Source organism: Chelmon rostratus, chromosome 10 (genome assembly GCF_017976325.1).
Source record: "Chelmon rostratus isolate fCheRos1 chromosome 10, fCheRos1.pri, whole genome shotgun sequence".
Classification (NCBI taxonomy): domain Eukaryota; kingdom Metazoa; phylum Chordata; class Actinopteri; order Chaetodontiformes; family Chaetodontidae; genus Chelmon; species Chelmon rostratus.
In genome coordinates this window covers 11,302,710-11,321,758 of record NC_055667.1, presented here as the reverse complement: position 1 = coordinate 11,321,758, position 19,049 = coordinate 11,302,710, and positions in this window count along the sequence as shown.

Genomic DNA, 19,049 nt, shown 5'->3' with positions numbered 1-19,049 from the left:
TGGGAAATATTTCTGTGCAGACATCCTGACCATGCGGCGGCAGGTTCAGGACCCCTACCTCGGCTTACAGTTTGTTGATTTTGTTCTGCTTCAAGTGAATGAAGTTTTTGTCCCATACAGCGAATGTTACTGACAACAGAGAGACAACGACTGCTCCGGCCACGCCAACGCCTCCAGCCATGTCCAGACACAATAACATAAGGCTGACATTTTGCATAGCATATGTCCTGTTTTTGAGTTGGGGTATTAAACATGGAGCATTTGCCTGAATCTGTTCCAAAGGAACTGTGTTGCTTGGCTTATTGTTCCCTATATTCTTGATTTGGTGCATAAATTCTAAAAAAAGTCAACTCTTAATATAACATTATAGATAAGGTTTGTCTTTAGGTTACTGGTTGATCTTCTGGCATAATATTTGTAATAATTTTACAGTAATGGTTTTGTTAACAACATACACAGAGATAAATGTAATTAGGATGTGAAGGTGGATTAAAGTTGTTCATCTTTTGGTTAGAACATAACCACCATTTGAGCTTTTTTCCTTTTAATTCTATGTGCATGAGAAAGAGTTGTGCTGTGTTTAAAATACTGTATCAGTGTTGTATGTATTATTAAATGTTGCTGGCATCACATCCAGAATAAATAAATCTACAAATATCTCTACATAAATCCATGAAAGTGATGAGTTAAAACATTAAATATATTGTCATTGTACCGTTTTCAATTGAGTATAAGTCAAAAATTAGATTAGCGAATGATCACGTTCTGTTTTTATAGACAGCGCCTCAGCTTTTTTTACAAACTGGGTTGCAGCTGTCCATTCAAACTCCAACCTGAGGACGGTGAACACAAAAAGTCTGGACCAAACGTTTCAACCAAGTCAAAACAGACTGCAAGTTTAACATCGCCAAAAACTTTGTCAGCCCTGTGATTTATGACCAACTGGACGACAGAGTTGTGGCTGACACGGATGATTAAAAAGGTCTGCTGGTTCTGCTCGTTTTTTCCAGTCAAACATTTTAAAATGTGCTTTGAGTGACCACTGCTATGTACCACAGTGCACTGGTGCAGTAGATGAGATAAGTGTAATTCCTTATGTAACAGCAACCTACATAAATCCTCATTGTAAACTGCTGTCAGGTTCAGGCACATTAAACTTCCTGAATGATCGTTTTAATGCGTGTTTTATGATCATTTAAATGCCGGTCAGAAGAGTTCACTTCACACATTGAGAAAGAGGTGAGAGCTGAAATCTGATCAGCAGATTAGCAGATTATAGGACACAATTTATTTGGACTGTTTTCAGAGATTTATTGACTCCAAAGTTCTTCACGAAGTGTTCACTGATTTGTCTAGTACTATGAACTATGACCTGTATTTCCCGTATGTTATGAACTGATGAGGCTAATTCATTTTTTGAACATTTTAAACGTCTTGCAGCACCCCAGACTTTGCACCTTCAATAATACAAGACGTGCAAATAATTACAAATTAAACAGGAAATCTGGAGCAGTTTTCAAGATTAGGAGCTAGGACAAAGGTTATTATAGTACTTTGGGTACCAGTGTACTTTATATTTATTCAAAAGACACAACATTATGTAATGAAAAATGAATTCATTAATAGATAGAGATAGATGGATAGATACTTTATTCATCTCCAAGGAGAAATTTGCATTTTAAGCAAGTAACCAATTATGTAGTCATTATCTGAACAAAAAGCAATTTCAAAAGCAGTGCGGTGAGTTCCAAAAATAGTGATAGGTTATAAGACCAAAAAAGAAATCAGCCTACCTCCATTTAACATCCAGTATTCAGAAAAATGAGTTCAATCAATAGAATAAACTAGAATTTGCAGTATTATAACATTGTCTAGTTCTAAAGGCACAGTAATAGAGATTACTGTGCCTCCTTTTAGTAGCTCTATATCATGGTGCTGACCTCAGTCAACAAATTAACTCTTAGGACCTCACACTGCTGCTGTAATTAGAATGACATATGAATACATATACACATGTCACCAGACATGTCCGTGTGCACAGAAATGATGCGATGGGCTGAAGCGTTTGTGGCTTTTTCAGGAGTCTAAACCTTACTGGACACAATACAGTCAAGATGGCACCGAAGATAATAAAAACAGGGATATATTCATCCCATATTGTCTTTAACCCAGGAGGGAAATGATGGGCAGATGCTCAGATGTCGAAGATGAGAGCAAACCTTTCTGTGGACGCCAGTGTTTGAGCCATGACACCAAACAACAACAGGAAGGACGGTTCTTGCCTGAGCTAACCCTGCGTTCAGCCCTGACTGCTTCGGGTTTCTACGGGAGCAGCGATGTTTATGGATTTCAGTGTGAGCTAGTTTGCCCCGTCAGGTGGTTTTAAAACTGAAAATAAAAAAATGCAAGCTAATTAAAATGTTATCTGTTCTAACATGGCACTTGAATTGTTTGGATGCTTACTATAGGAAAACATACGTGGACAAGCAGCAAAGTGATCAGCTTTAGGCCATGCTTTATTGTTTGTACTTTGAAATAGTGTGCCTCACTTTTACAAGCAAGAAGGATTTGAGAATATGAGCAATAAACCCAGAGTTTGGCAGATGTAGTGGTATCTAACCCAAGTTTGGCTGCAGCTGCTGGTGTGTGAACATCGCCAAAACAAACAGAGAGTAGGCCTGAGCTGCTATCATTACCTGATATAGTTATCTTGGCTCACAGATTGACACATTCACAAACAGTGGATGTGTCGGCCCTGAGCAGGTATTTTCCTAATCACATAATAATGCATTTGCCCTTTGCCTTTGGGTGTAGCCCTTGGTTACTGCTGTAGCTAGTTGGCCAGACATGCTAGCATATACATTTGAAGTTAAAGTAGACAGATGAGTGCCGCTCTTCTTAAAGCCTCATGCATGCCACATCCACATGTAGAGAAATGCGAAGCTTGTCAGGCCTGTCCGTGCCTGGTTACTGTTACTAAGCTATGATTGGACAGTTGCTGTTAGGAGCAGCGAAGGGTCAGTTGTCAGACTTCGTCCAGCATGCCACCGAGTCCACACACTGTCTTGGGAATACATTTGACCTAGTGCTGTGAAAAGGATTAAGCATTGCTAATGGGCAACATCCTACACTCTGACTTTGATTTTAAATCCCACATAAAGACGGCGTCCAAAGCAGCTTTCTTTCATTGAAGAAATATTGCAGAGAACAGCTGTTCCTATTCTAACACCATGTAGAATAGGACTACTGTACTGATTTCTTCATCGATCTACCAAAACAATCCACTGATGAATTACAAGTGATTCAGAGGCCAGGCTTTTAACTCCAGCGAGAGAGGATGTTTAAACGGCATTGTCTTTAACTAACTGTCACCCCCCTTTTGTTTTATTCTTATTCTTCTTCCCATTGTTCATAGCTGCTCTCGCTCTTTGCTGCCTCTTTGGTTTGTTTTCCATTTGATAGTTGCTTGTTTCTTCAGTATTTGCACTCGTTTGTTATTTGTTAAAGAACTTTGAGCCACAGTCACTATGAAAGGTGCTACATAAGTAAAAAAAAACACATACACACAAACACATACATATAGATTTATATATGTATAAAACAGAGAACTTAATACAACAAAATATGTGCACAAAATATGTTATATGTCTCTGTCATGGACACACATGATCAAAAGCAGGATCTGCTCCGCTGACATGTGTCTAGCATATGTTCATATCTGACATGAAAGTCCATTTGGTGTTTTGATGATCAGCCAGACACAGCAGGACATTCTGTCCAGATGGTATTTATAAGCATTTCTGCCTCAGGTTAAGCCGGTAAGGTACTTTGAATTTTTCTTTACCCTACGTAACTGCTATCAATTCACACTCAAGGTAAAAAGCATTGCTTAACATAGTGAAACACTGCGACTGGTCAATGAGCATACGTCACTCGCTTTTGGTTATCTGTCAGTCACACAGAGACCCTTTTCAACGAAGGCTTATGTTTGGCAAACAGAACGGTTAGGGATCTGTCTCCAACACGCCACTCCTGCTGACAGCCATCTCGTGGAATGCACCGGCAAACAAGTGCAAAGTAAAAACACTTAACATACTCGATTTCTCTTCACAAGAACGGCCCACAAATAGCTTACATTTGCCTATAATTCAAGGTTATATCAATCCATTTTTGGGCACTAGGAGGCAGAAGAAGCAAGCACACAGACCCACATCTATCACATATTATTGAATTAAAAGTTGCAATGACTAACATGCTAGCAAACAGTGGCCTATTTACACATCCAGGGATGGAGCAATATAGCGTTTATTTGAAGTGGCTATTTACATGAAATACATCATCTGCATCATGCTGTGTCTGAGTAAACAAATGTCAGGTCGTGTCTCTCCCACCTTACTAGTGGCGAGCATTGAGGACAAAGCAGCGGTCACCTTTGTCCCAAAAAGGCAGCATTTAAGGAACCTGACCCCGCCGTGATCCCTCTGAGCTGTTGTGGAGTTTGAGGGTCAAGAAGGACTTCGTAGAGCTGTTGACAGCCTCAATTCAGGCCTCTTCGGCTCATGAGCTGAAGCACAGATGTTCTTTTCTCCCTGTGGCTCCCCGGTTACAGTGGGGAAATACCAGCTTCTTCATTCACTCTTCTTCCCACTCATCATGATGGGGAGAGGTGTGGTGCAAAGCTGGGCATGACTGAGGAAAGATTATCAAAGGCCAGTGAGTGGAAGTTAATTGAGAACATGCAGCGCTTGCGTTTGAAAAACAGTATCTACTCAGTGGGAACATTGCACCTACAGGGTACATGCTCAAGCACACACTACCTGGCCTCTAAGAATGAGGAGGTTTGTTTCAAAAAGTTCAAGATAAATGCCTCGCCGCCCGTGGGCATGAATCCGTAGGATTCTTCAACACAAAGGTAAATCATACGAGTCTTTCATAACATTTGCCGTTCTTAAGCAGCAGAGAGTTGAATCTCACCTCAAGGAAAGGAGTAACATGCAAACACTGGTTCAATCAAGTGCGGAATGTGAGGGGCGTTCCCGCTCGAACTGCCGCTCACACTCAGTGACCTCAACAGTAAACTGTTGTTTTCATCAACAAACAGACACACTTCAACAAACAGATAAGTACGCGTTATGTTGCTGCTTTGAGATTGACAGGCTGTGCTGTACGTTCACCACTCGAACATTTTTAAGCCCTTGGAGTCAACTGAATTAGAAAATAGAGCTTTGAAGTTGAAGACGTATCTTCTTCGTGAACACACCATAATCTGCCAAAGTTTGAATGGACTAATGAGAGAGATTTCTGTATTTCCTTCCTTTTTTTTCTCTGAGCTTTTCTCACTGGTTCACTGTGGCTATGGAACAGGTAGGAAGCGGTGGTGGCAGATACATAAGATAAGATAAGATACATTTTTATTAATCCCCTGCAGAGGAAATTAGGGTGTTACAGGAAGCAAGCAATAGTAGCAGGAAAAAAATGAAATAAAAGTTGACTATATACATGTACATTTTACACAAAATGACTATAAAAAATATAAATTACATAAATTATATTATAAATAATATAAAATGGAAATAAATGTGAAATTGCACATGGATTTTGAAGAAATTGCACACGGTGGGTGCGGACACATTCAGCACAGTGTTTGTCCCCTCCATAAGTATTGGAGCAGTGAGGCCAATTCCTTTATTTTTGCCATAGACTGAAAACATTTGGATTTGACTTTAAAAGATGAATATGAGACAAGAGATCAACATTTCATTTCATATGTACGTCTGCATCTGATGCACAACTCAGAAGATAACGTTATTTGTAATAGCTAACACCAAATTTTTAGGTGAGCAAAAGTATTGGAACAGATGGACTGAAAATAGATCAGAGTGCGTAAGACCTAATGTTTAGTTGCAAATCTTTTGCTTGGAATACCTGCATCGAGCCTGTGACCCATTGACATCACTACACTTCTGCATTCTTTCTTTGTGATGCTTTTCCAGGCTTTCACCGCAGCTTCTTTCAGTTGTTTGTTTTGGGGAGTCACTGTTTTCAGTCTCCTCTTTAGCAGGTAAAATGCTCTGTAGGGTTTAAGCCTGGAGATTGACTTGGCCAGTCTAAAACCTTCCACTTCTTGCCCCAGAGGAACTCCTTTGTGTGTTTTGGGCCATTATCTCTCTACATGATGAAGGATCTCCCAATCAGTTTGTATGCATTTTTCTTTAAATTGGCAGTAAGAATGTTTCTGTAGACTTCTGAGTTTGTTTTGCTGCTGCCATCATGTGTTATATCATCAATGAAGATTAACGAGCCCGTCCCAGAAGAAGCTATGCAAGCCCAAGCCATGACACTGCCGCCACTGTGTTTCCCAGATGAGCTTGTATGTTTGGGATCCTGAACTATATCATGAGTTGTGCATCAGATCCAGATGTAAATACCTGGAAATAAATGCTGAAATGTTGATCTCTTGTCTCACTGTTGGCGTGAAGGAATGACAGTAGCGTTGCTTCTTGCAGAGTGGATGCAGCAATCTGACGCTGAAGAAGCTCCTGAGGGCCCCCACTGTGTCATGCAGGGGCCGAGAGGGGATGTCAATGATTGATGTCAGCTTGGGTAACATCCTACTCTTGCCTATGCTCTCAACGGTTGTCTTGAGGGTAACATGCACCACGCACACACCGATCAATCTTCAGCAGAGTGTGAAGAAGGATCTGATGACAGTTTAGAGGGACAGGGACAGTTCACAGTATTTTGGAATCACATACAAAATTTTAGCAGAATTTACACATCAGGGACAATAAGTGCTGGAACATTGATTCTGAGAAAGAAAACATAAACTAACAACATTCAAACTAATGTGCCTCCTGAGGTCCAGCAGTTTTGACACATCAGTCCCATCAATTGAACATTTTCTCTCTTTACATGTATGTTTCATCTCATTCTCATTTGATTTATTGACTGTGAGTGAAGCAAAGTAACACATGCATGCGTCAAAACCTCAGCACTACTGTGTACAAAAACATGCAGTTTACCCAACAGAGGAAAACACAGAGTGGACTGACAATCTAGCAGAAGTAAGTGCGTCATTAGAAGCGTGTCATTCGAAGCGCTAAATAAGAGCTCAAAGTGAGAGATGTTTATTGGCCACAGTAAAACAGGTTAAATGTTTGTACTTGAATAAATCAGGCTGTTTTGGATGATTACATTGTCATTTACCTGAATAGGCTTGTCTGTCAGATCCTTATTTCGATGATATGCCCACAGGGAATTGAGAAATGTAGTGTATCAGTGCATGTTGTAGCACCACACCTACTGCGAGTACATGTAATTATGTCTGAAGATTCCTAAAAGAATTTCAGAGTATGAATTAACGATTTGTTGGCTTCATGTCTCCATCGAACAATTCTATTTCCACATGACAGCTTCTTGTTTTGTTACACCACACGTCTTTTTTTCCGTTTCACATCAGCGGCATTATTCAGTTTCGAAGAAATGTCATTGCAATTTTCATTAGATTCTGGTTAAGTCTCTTAAAAAATTTCACAATTTTGTGGAAGAATGTTAACAGCTATTATGGGAGGGAATGGCTTTTTCCCCATTGCTGCCTGGATTAGGAGTCAAAAGCGGTGAGAAGGTTGCAGGCCAGAGGATTTTGCTGTGAGTGACAGTGATGGAACATGCCAATTATGTGGTTATGAGCAAATACAGCTTGGGAGCAGGATATAATACTTGAACTACACTTTCTCCTTCTGGGTTTATGTTTACTTTCAGCACCTTTGAGGATTTCAACTTCATGTTTCTGATAAATCTCATTGCTAAAACCTCATTCTGTATTTTGAAACCAAACTTTTGCTTCTGCCAAACAGGTAAATATGATATACAAACCCAAAACCAGAAAAAACAACAGCAGTTTTCTGAAGTGTTCCTGAGCCCATGTAGTGAAATCCTTTATCACGTGTTCACAACGTGGTGACCCTCGCTCCATCCTTGCTCATGATAATATCACCTGTCACCAATTACCTGTGGAATGATCTAGACTGTTTTTGTCACTCCTGTCCCAACTTGTTTGAAATATGTTGCTGCATCAAATTCAGAATAAGCAGATATTTACAAAAATCAATGAAGTTGATGAGGTAAAATGCTAAATATATAGTCTTTGGACTATTTTCAACTGAGTATATCACATTCGGTTTGATTTATGTTTTAAACAGGATCAAAACTTTTTTTTGGGAGGAGGGTTGTAAAATATAATGCGACATTATTCACGAATTATGAGTTTATTTGCTCATCACCTGGAATTTTTGGTCAGAATCTATGTTGGCACCCTTGAACGAGCCTCAGGGCTCATTTTGTGGTCAGATTGATGAAGTAATCAGGTCTAATAATACGCAGCACAGTAAATCACTTTACACTTCTTCACGTCAAGATTATTGACAGATTTGAACATGTGCTTTTCAGTACAAAACCATAAAACATTTTTGTCACAGCTTTCACTACCTGCGCAACATAGTAAATTCTAGCTGTACAGTTTTGCCTTGGGTGCAAACATTCGCAGTGGAAACAGAGGGTTGATGATTAAAAAGTGGAAAAAACAGAAAGAGCTTGTGAGTTGAGCTTGGCTGAAGTTTTTTTTTTTCTCCACAGATTGTGCCTTTTTGTATCGTGAACTCTTCATAACTTTGCAGCACCCCACAAATATTCCAGTCGAGAGAAACTCAATCAATCACTTTAACATGGTGCCCTGGGTGAAAAGATGTGTCAGGTCTTCCCAGTGTGCAACTCCTGGAGTCAAGGAAGATGGAAGTCTGTGGACACTACAAGTCACATTTATTTTTGTTCAAGGCTGCTACCATTGGAGTCATCTGGCATGAGTTCACGCAAGGAACAAACCTGGAGGCCAAGCTGGAGTAAGGGGGCAGTGAAAGGTGTGGCCGCTCGCTGGAGATGCTCAAAGCTTAACGTCTAATTAAATCCAGGAAAGAAACCTTCAGTCTCTTCTAATTTTCTGTGTGCTTTTAACTCAAAAATGTTCCACGAGAAGCTCTTTCTGCTTCTGTTTCAGATTTGCTATCATACAGTGATTTCATGCATGATGAATTCATGATGATTCTGGTAGTTTATGGATGATCACATCATTCTCTTATGGTTTTAGTCCATTTCTTTCTATGGCACACAGTAGATGTAAAAATAAGACGTGGAATTAAGCATTTTTCCTGAGCTGAAACAATTAAGTGTTATGTGGTTATAGCATGTCAGACTACATTGCAACATACTCAAATAAACTTTTCAAATATTTTTGTTCTACTTGGACACACATACACGTACACACATATAAAATGTCAGTGACCTCTGTTCGCCCTATATGACCTTTTACAGTCCCATCAGATCAGTTGCTGAACACATGAAAGCCTAGAATACACAAATGTCATAATGGGCAGTTTGAATCGGACCCAGAAGCAGAACAAGGAACGGCTGTGTACTGTGGGACAGACTGATAGAGTCAGTGTGCATATCCAGGGCGGCTGAGCCGGGCTGGCTTACGGCAGGACATCCAGGTCGTGAGTGGCTAGAGGTTTTCTAGGATGAGGAGACAGAGCAAAGCAGTGAGGTCAGGAGAAACAATCATTAGACAAAATCACATCACTGGGGTTCATATGCTGCAGGAGTTGCCTGACGAAGCTCAGGTGTGCAGGTGGGCAGACAGCAGGATGGAGCAGGCAACCATGCCCAGGTCAGCTCAAACACAGACAAAGACACACACACACAAGCACACACACACAAGCACACACACACACACACAGAGAGAGAGAGTAAGGCGAAACACAAGGGAGGGAAAGCATAGGAAACACAGGGAAACTAGGAGTGGTACTGCCAAATCCTGACCACAAATGCATTGCTTGGATACAATAGGAGGATTAAAATACATATTTCTTGGCAATAACATACTAATATACTGCTGAAAATATGCAGTCTGCATACATGTACTATTAAACGTTGGGATATAAATAAAAATATATGGTGTATATATGGGTAGTATGGGTGCTGTGGGGGGTGCAGCACCCCGCTAAAACCAAGCCATATAAAAACTGCCAAGAATTGCACAAACTGATAAAAATAAGAAGTGTAATGCAGACTCACAGCAGAGAGAGAGAGAGAGAATGTGGACAGGAGTGTCGATGTCTCTTATCTCCTCGCAGATCTCATGTGTACGTCCACCGCTGTTGACTGTGTAGTTGCTGTGGCCACTTTGACAGACAGTATGTTGATGTTCAAGTTAGCTGTCTGCATTATTATAAACTGCTCTCAAATGAGTGTAATTTTATGGAAATAATTGGTAAATTTATGCAACAATGGCATTTGCCACCATGTTAGGTTTAACCATGTTAATTTCAAACCATCATCCAGATAAACACTAGAAGCAGAGACTGTGTCATGATTAACTTGGTAATCATGATCTGATTTCAAGTCCATGCTTACAATAGCTGAAGAACCAACTCAGCAAACACCTTGAAACGTCGAACTGATGGTGCTTTGAAGCTGTTACAACTGATACAGGCGGATACAGTGGATGTGTAATGTGACGTGTAAATCGTTTGTTTGTTGCTGCAGCAGGGAATTGTGGGAAAGCATTATCTCCCTTCCTTTTTTGAAGGATGGTCTAGTTTAGCCGGTAGAAGGAGATAAGAAAGGAAGCACTGAAGGACCTTTCCTTCGCATTTAGAGTTCGAACAGCTCTCCTCATGCCGCTTCGATACTTCTGGGTTACTCCTCTCAGTTAGGAGCCCTCATAAGCAAAGAGGACCATTTGACCGCAACCTAACCGCTATTAGCTGACCTTCCCTGTATTTCTGCCTTCATTTTCCCTCATCTTCTCACCTGTTCTTACTCAGCCCAGCAGCATGTTATGATATATACCAGAACATTTCCACTCATTCCTTGCAAGAATTTGCGTTGTCCATATACCTTAATGTTCCTGCCTTTGTTCTGCCTGCCTAACTCTTAAACGTCTGCCTCTCATCTGCCTGCCTGGCTTTTATTTTTGCCTGTTTGCAGCCTTGAGAATCTGCTTGTCTCTGAGTTGTGCATCTGGACTCAAACCATGTTTGTCTTTACAGAGAGTCTCAGTTGGAAAGTCTGAAATTGAATAAATAAAATCAGCTCCCACACTTGCTTTGTGCTGGATTCGGACTTAAAACTAGAGCCCTCTCTCTTGCTTTTCCCAAATTCGATTTCAGGGTTTTATAATCAGGCTTTTAATATCAGGCTCCTCACCTCTCGCTCCCCGTCTCCTTCGAGGAGCAAATGAAGCACTCCAATGTCCGGTTCACTATCAGGAGGAACGAGTAAATGTGGCTGCATAAGTGAGCAGAGCTCTTGTCTGGGAGAGCACTTGGGAAACAGATGAAACACATTTGAGGTGGAGAAGAAGAAAAGCTGTGAAATGTTTCGCTCAGCCCAGCATGACTTGGACTGACCATATGTCCTGATTCACCAGCTAACTCGATGATCACAGGGAATTCACCCTTTATTATTTCAAATTCACAAGAACTGCCAAGCCTCTGCTCCTACCACGCTCACTTTTATTGCTTTAGTGCATGCTGCCAAAATATGTTAGTCTCAATCATTGCGTCTGAGTCTGAGGACTGTCCCGGCGTTACATGAAGCAGTGGGAATTCCTCATTTTCCATTTTGCTGTCACAGCTCTATCCGTGCACAGTTTGAACCCTCTATTCCATCACCAGAGATCTGTAATTCAAGTGGCTTCACTGAATAATGTAGAAAATATTTCCCTCCAGTGGGGCATCTGAGTCAATTAAGGTCATCAAATTTGCAGTTTAATTCAATCATCCGTGAACATCAGTAGAAACACTTTCTGTTTTGCTCCATTACCTCAGGTATTATTATTATTATTATTATTATTATTGTTATTATTATTATTATTATTATTATTATATATTCCAGTCATATAAGCCACATGTTCTAACACAAATATCTCTAGAAGGAGCACTGAGATCCACATATTAATCCATTTATATGTATAGCCATGAAGTTCTGTCTCTGTGGCAGCAGTCACATGAAGTTAACAGGTTGGTGGTCTTTAAATGAGGCTGTACTGCAGTTTCCCATGATACACAGCCTGTGAGTATGTGGCATGCTTGGCGGAAGGAAAACAAGTGTCCATTCAGTGTGTGTCCCTGTTTGTTGACACAGGTGTGAGTTCAGGATAAATGTAGCATTTTGACTGACAAGGTGCCTGGTGACCCTCAGTGAACACGCACATGCGAACTGTGCCTCGCTCACCGCTCCTCAGCATTAACAACAGCGCTGACGCAAGCTGACGACGTGTCCTTGTGTCACAATCTGTATTTGTGTCAAAGCCGCAGTCAGCCCCGTTCTGTAATTCCTTACAGAAAAAAAAGATTACATTTAAATTGTTAAAAAAGCAGCTAGGCTCTGTTTGTTTGAAGCTGCTATGTATTGCTATGCTACACAATATATAATATTATACTACATTTCTACAGTATATTTACTATATTACTATGTACTATATAATACTATAATATGCGACATGTTATATCATATTTCAATTATATACTAATACTTAATCAAATCACAAATTACTTTTGATTACATTATACTATATATAATATACTAGACTTGCTGACTCTGCTGTTACCAGTCACATCACACTTTACTCACTTTATCCTTGTTTTTCGTCTTTAATTGCTCTTTGTTTCTATTTTTACTTCTATTCTGATTTTAATCATCTATTTGTGACGGTGGGTGCAGAGAGAGACCCAGGGGCGGAAACGGAGAAGGTCAACAAAAGTTTTATTTTCACAAAAGGGCAATAACTCGCTGGCAGCGTGAGGTCCAAACAAACACAAACTCAAAGAGGTCCAGAGAGTGCTGGGCTGTGTGGGCATGGGAGGCACTGGAACAAAAAGAAGAGAGACAAGCAATTACTCCAAACAGGTTTAACACGAGATCAAAAAGTACTTTACCACGAGAGACTCAAGACCAACTGATACCACGGTACGTGGAAGTATACTCTGGCGTCAAGGAGCGTCTCCGCAGAGATTAAATAGGCGTCCTAATTTCCGGAAGTGAACTCAGGTGTGCCCAATCACTCCTCGACGCATCGGGGGGGGAAGGGAGCCTCAGGAAAACAAAACGTAAAGTTAAAGCCAACACAACAGAACACAGGAAGTGGACCTTCAAATTAAATGCACAGACAATACCAACCGCCACAGTACCCCCCCTCAACGAACGCCTCCCGGCGTTCTACCCGGCTTGTCCGGGTGAGCAGCATAAAAGTCCCGAAGGAGAGAGTCATCCAGAATGAGCCCCCTGGAGACCCAGGAACGCTCCTCTGGGCCGTAACCCTCCCAATCCACCAAGAACTGGAAACCACGGCCGCGCGGACGGACATCCAAGATCCGCGACACCGTGTAGGCGGGATGACCGTCAATGAGGCGGGGGGGAGGCGGGGCGGCGGCCGGCGGGCTGAGCTCGCTGGAACGCACCGGCTTCAACAGAGAAACGTGGAAGGTGGGGTGGACCTTCATAGAGTCTGGTAGTTTGAGCTTGACAGCAGATGGGTTAATGACCTTCAACACCTCGAATGGGCCGACAAAACGGGGAGAGAGCTTACGTGACTCGACATCCAACGGAAGATCCCGTGACGACAGCCACACCTGCTGACCCGGTCGGTACTCGGGGGCGGAGACACGGTGAGCATCGGCCAGCCGTCTGTTCCTCTCAGCGGAGCGGGTGAGAGCAGCTCTGGCAGACTGCCATACCTCCTTAATCCTCCAGAGGTGCTCTTTCACAGAGGGAACGGACACCGCAGTCTCCTGCTCAGGAAACAAGGGAGGTTGATAACCCAGACAGCACTGAAACGGTGACATACCTGTGGCCGAACAGGAGAGGGAGTTGTGGGCATATTCAATCCAAGGCAGGTGAGTGCTCCAAGAGACGGGGTGATGAGCAGCCACGCAGCGAAGAGCGGACTCCAGATGTTGGTTTGCTCGCTCTGTCTGGCCGTTACTCTGGGGATGGTAACCAGAGGACAGACTCGCCGTGGCCCCCACCGCCTTACAGAACTCCTGCCATACCTGGGATGCGAACTGTGGACCCCGGTCAGAGACCACGTCGAGGGGAATCCCGTGAAGCTTGAACACATGAGTCACGAGTAGGCTGGCAGTCTCGAGGGCAGAAGGCAGTTTAGGCAGGGGAACATAATGCACAGACTTTGAGAAGCGATCGACAATAGTTAAAATAACAGTGTTACCTTCAGATGGAGGAAGACCAGTAACAAAGTCCACAGCGATGTGTGACCGCGGGCGGCTCGGGACGGGCAAGGGGTGCAGTAACCCCGCAGGGGGATGATGAGAAGCTTTTCCCCGGGCACAGACAGAGCAAGCGGCAATAAACGCACGGGTGTCCCGGTACATCCTGGGCCACCAGAAACTCTGGTGGAGGAACTGAAGTGTGCGGTTGAAGCCAGGATGACCGGTAAGTCTAGAGGAGTGAGCGCACTGGAGAACTTGAGATCGGACAGAATCCGGGACCAACTTGCGACCGGGGGGACCGGAACCCGGGTCCGGTTGTCGCTCCTGCGCCTTGAGCACGATGGACTCGATCTCCCATGTAGCCATACCCACGATGCAAGCCAGCGGGAGGATGACATCCTGATGATCTGAGTCCAAGGGAGGAGCATAAAGGCGGGACAGGGCGTCGGGCTTAGTGTTACGGGAACCAGGGCGATAGGAGAGGGTGAAATTGAACCAGCTCAAGAACAGAGCCCATCTGGCTTGGCGGGGATTCAGCCTCTTAGCGGTGCGTAAGTAGGCGAGGTTTTTATGATCAGTCCAGATCAAAAAGGGGACTGTCGCACCTTCCAGCCAGTGCCTCCATTCTTGTAGAGCCCAAACCACAGCCAGCAACTCTCTATTCCCGACGTCATAGTTCCGCTCGGCCTGGGATAAGCGGCGGGAGAAGAAAGCACAGGGATGCAGTTTGTGAGTCTGAGGGTCTCTCTGGGACAGGACGGCACCAGCACCGGAGTCGGACGCGTCCACCTCGACCACGAACTGACGGGCGGGATCGGGGTGTTTGAGCACCGGGGCAGAAGTAAACAGTGCTTTTAGCTGGGCGAAAGCCTGTTGGGAATCTGGAGACCACAAGAAGGGGATTTTAACAGACGTAAGCCGAGTGAGGGGAAGAGCTACCTTACTGTAGTCACGGATGAATCTGCGGTAGAAGTTAGCGAAGCCGAGAAATCTCTGCAGCTCCTTCCGGGTGGTGGGAACGGGCCAATCCGTGACAGCTTGTATTTTAGCAGGATCGGGTTTTAGCTGACCCTTGGCGATGATGTAACCTAGGAAGCTCACTGAGTCAGAATGAAACTCACACTTCTCCGCTTTAACATAAAGTCTATTCTCTAGAAGTCTCTGAAGCACCAGTCTGACATGCTGCCTATGTTCCTCTAAATCTCGAGAGAAAATTAATATGTCATCTAAATAAACGAAAACAAAACGGTTTAACATGTCTCTGAGGACATCGTTAATGAGAGCCTGGAAGACTGCGGGGGCGTTGGTGAGACCAAAAGGCATGACAAGATATTCGAAATGACCTAGAGGTGTGTTGAAAGCTGTCTTCCACTCATCACCCTCCTTTATCCGGACGAGGTGATAAGCGTTACGCAGATCTAGTTTGGAGAAGATGGTGGCGGAGCAGAGTGGTTCGAAGGAGGGGTCGATGAGAGGGAGAGCGTACCTGTTCTTAACGGTGATGTCGTTGAGTCCACGGAAGTCGATGCAGGGGCGAAGGGAGGCATCCTTTTTTTTTAACAAAAAAGAAGCCTGCCCCTAACGGAGAGGATGAGGGGCGGATGAGTCCAGAGGCTAGAGAATCCTGAATGTATGTTTCCATGGCTTCCTTCTCGGGGCGTGACAGGTTATACAGACGACTAGAAGGGAGAGGTGCACTGGGGAGGAGGTCTATGGAGCAATCGTAGGGGCGATGAGGAGGCAGGGTCAAAGCCAACTCTTTACTAAACACAGGGGCTAGGTCATAGTACTCGGGGGGCACGGAGGTAAGGACAGGGGGCGTGGGAGGTGGTGGAGAAACACGTGAAGAAAAGGGGTTGGCCGAACGAAGACAATGGGCATGACAGAATGGGCTCCAGGTGGTGATACTGGCTGTAGTCCAGTCTATCTGGGGATTATGTTTAAGCAACCAGGGGAGACCCAAAACCAGGGGAATCTGGGGGGAAGGAATGACGATGAATTGGATGTCTTCTCTATGATTCCCAGAAATTATGAGCGTGACAGGAACAGTTCGTTGAGTGACCTGAGCTATACGTCGGCCATCTAAGGCGGTTACATTTCTGGGCACAGGGAGGGATTCAAGGGGCAGATTAAGCTGGGTGGCTAGTTCGTCGTGGATGAAGCTCTCGTCTGCCCCTGAGTCGATCAGAACCCTCATGGGAAGTGACTCACGACCCCAAAGCAGACAGGAGGGAACAGTAATGCGGGAGGGAGAGCTAGTAGTAGGGGATGTCTGACTCACCAGTGCGCTCTCCGTCACGGGTGAGCCTGCCCTTTTGGCGTCTGTGGGCAGCTAGCAAGATAATGACCTCCCTGGCCGCAGTAGATACAGAGCCTCTGGCTGAAACGTCGCTGCCGCTCGCTGGGGTGGAGACGGGTCCGGCCCAACTGCATGGGCTCCGAAGGGTGAGAGAAGGACGTGGAGGGCGCAGCGGAGTGGCCGGAGGATCCGCCACTGGCTGAAGGGAGTGCGAGGGAAACTGGCTCGTGAACACGAGAGAGGCGAGTCTGGGATCTCTCTCTCTGTCTCTCTCTCAGGCGGTTATCTATGCGTATGGCGAGGGAAATTAAAGACTCTAAAGAATCGGGCTCATCTCTGGAAGCTAATTCGTCCTTTAACTCACTAGAAAGACTCCGTAGAAAAACACCTCGTAACTCTAACTCACCCCACCCGCTCTCTGAGGCTGCGATACGGAAGTCGATAGAGTAATCTGCCACTGATCTCGCTCCTTGCGCCAGAGAGAATAGGCATTTAGCAGTTTCCTGCCCCTGTCGTGAATGGTCAAAAATACGACTAAGTTCCCTCGAGAAACTGTCAAAAGACGAGAGGATGGGGGAGTGATGTTCCCATAAAGCTGTAGCCCACAGCGCTGCCCTGCCCCGTAACAAATTTACCGTATAGGCTATCTTAGCTCTATCTGAAGGGTAACTAAGGGGTTGTTGATCAAATACTAGTGAACAGCGCAAAATAAACCCCCCGGCATTACCAACCTCACCTGAAAAGGGTTCGGGGGCCGGCACATAAGGTTCTCGCTGAGAGACAGACAGAGAGGTAGTTTGGGCTGAAGCGGTAGCTGGTGGGGGTGGCGCTGGCGTGGGACTTGAGGAGGAAGGAGAGCCGCGGGTGTCCGTGCGGCTGAGGTGAGCGGCGAGGTCACGGACTTGGACGCTGAGATTTTGTACTGCCTCCATTACTCCCCGAAGCATGTCCTCGTGCTGGCCGAGACGTAGTCCTTGATGGGCGAGTGCTGCTCGAAAGGGGTCCGTATCCGCTGGGTCCATGTGGGCCAGAGTATTCTGTGACGGTGGGTGCAGAGAGAGACCCAGGGGCGGAAACGGAGAAGGTTAACAAAAGTTTTATTTTCACAAAAGGGCAATAACTCAAACAGTCGCTGGCAGCGTGAGGTCCAAACAAACACAAACTCAAAGAGGTCCAGAGAGTGCTGGGCCGTGTGGGCATGGGAGGCACTGGAACAAAAAGAAGAGAGACAAGCAATAACTCCAAACAGGTTTAACACGAGATCAAAAAGTACTTTACCACGAGAGACTCAAGACCAACTGATACCATGGTACGTGGAAGTATACTCTGGCGTCGAGGAGCGTCTCCGCAGAGATTAAATAGGCGTCCTAATTTCCGGAAGTGAACTCAGGTGTGCCCAATCACTCCTCGATGCATCGGGGGGGGGGAAGGGAGCCTCAGGAAAACAAAACGTAAAGTTAAAGCCAACACAACAGAACACAGGAAGTGGACCTTCAAATTAAATGCACAGACAATACCAACCGCCACACTATTGTTTCTTTTTTACTTTCTCTGTTTATCTGGACTACTTGTACTGCAAAAACCAATTGTCCGATAATTCAGTGAGAACACCTGAAGTGTAGGTCATGGGTATTTACTGCTGGGGGCTGCTGTCTGCTCGGACCACTCTCGCATTTCTACTTCCATGCTGCTCTGTTTAGCGTTAGTGTTCAGCGTCGTTCTGCTCCTCATTTACAAGATAGGATGCAATAAAAAAAGTTTTTTTGGGGGACGAGATTTGTGGTATTTCAATGAAAAAGTCTAAATGGAATGGCTAACTTTGAGTGTAAAATGTCATCTGTTGTGCTTGTGGGTTTTTAAACAGCTTTTCCTAAGCTTAGTTTCATCCAGACACTGTCCCCACTGGCTGGTCAGATGGTGGTGCCACTGTGTTGGCGTGAACACGCATCAGCAGAATGCACATCAATAACATCATCCACAGCTGGCCGTGTGACAGGTAGAGCCTTGATGTCCTTCACATCATTGACATTAAGCTTAGGGAGCTTTAATCACATTGGTGCCATGACTGAACTTTTGTCTTAGCTGTCTGATGTCTGAAATCAGGTTCCTTGCCAAACTCCAGCAACTGTTTCAAACACATCTGGTCATATGTGTAATTTTCTCTGATGATAAGGTGCTTATGATGAAACCTGTAACTTCAGGTCACCAAATCACTCAGCTGACACAAAAAACACAATGCTGTCATCTGTTTACTGCGAAGAAGTCTTTTTTCCCCATACAATATCATGACTTTTCTCTCTAAATTACAACTTTGTTCTCACAATTTTACGATGTTTTCCCCTCAGTCTGGCTCCAACACTCACAAACATGAATTTGTTCTTAACAGGAGAAACAACTAAATGACTTAACATGTAGCAAAGACACAGTGAGTCCCATTGTGTCTGCTGTCTTCAAACTACAGAAAG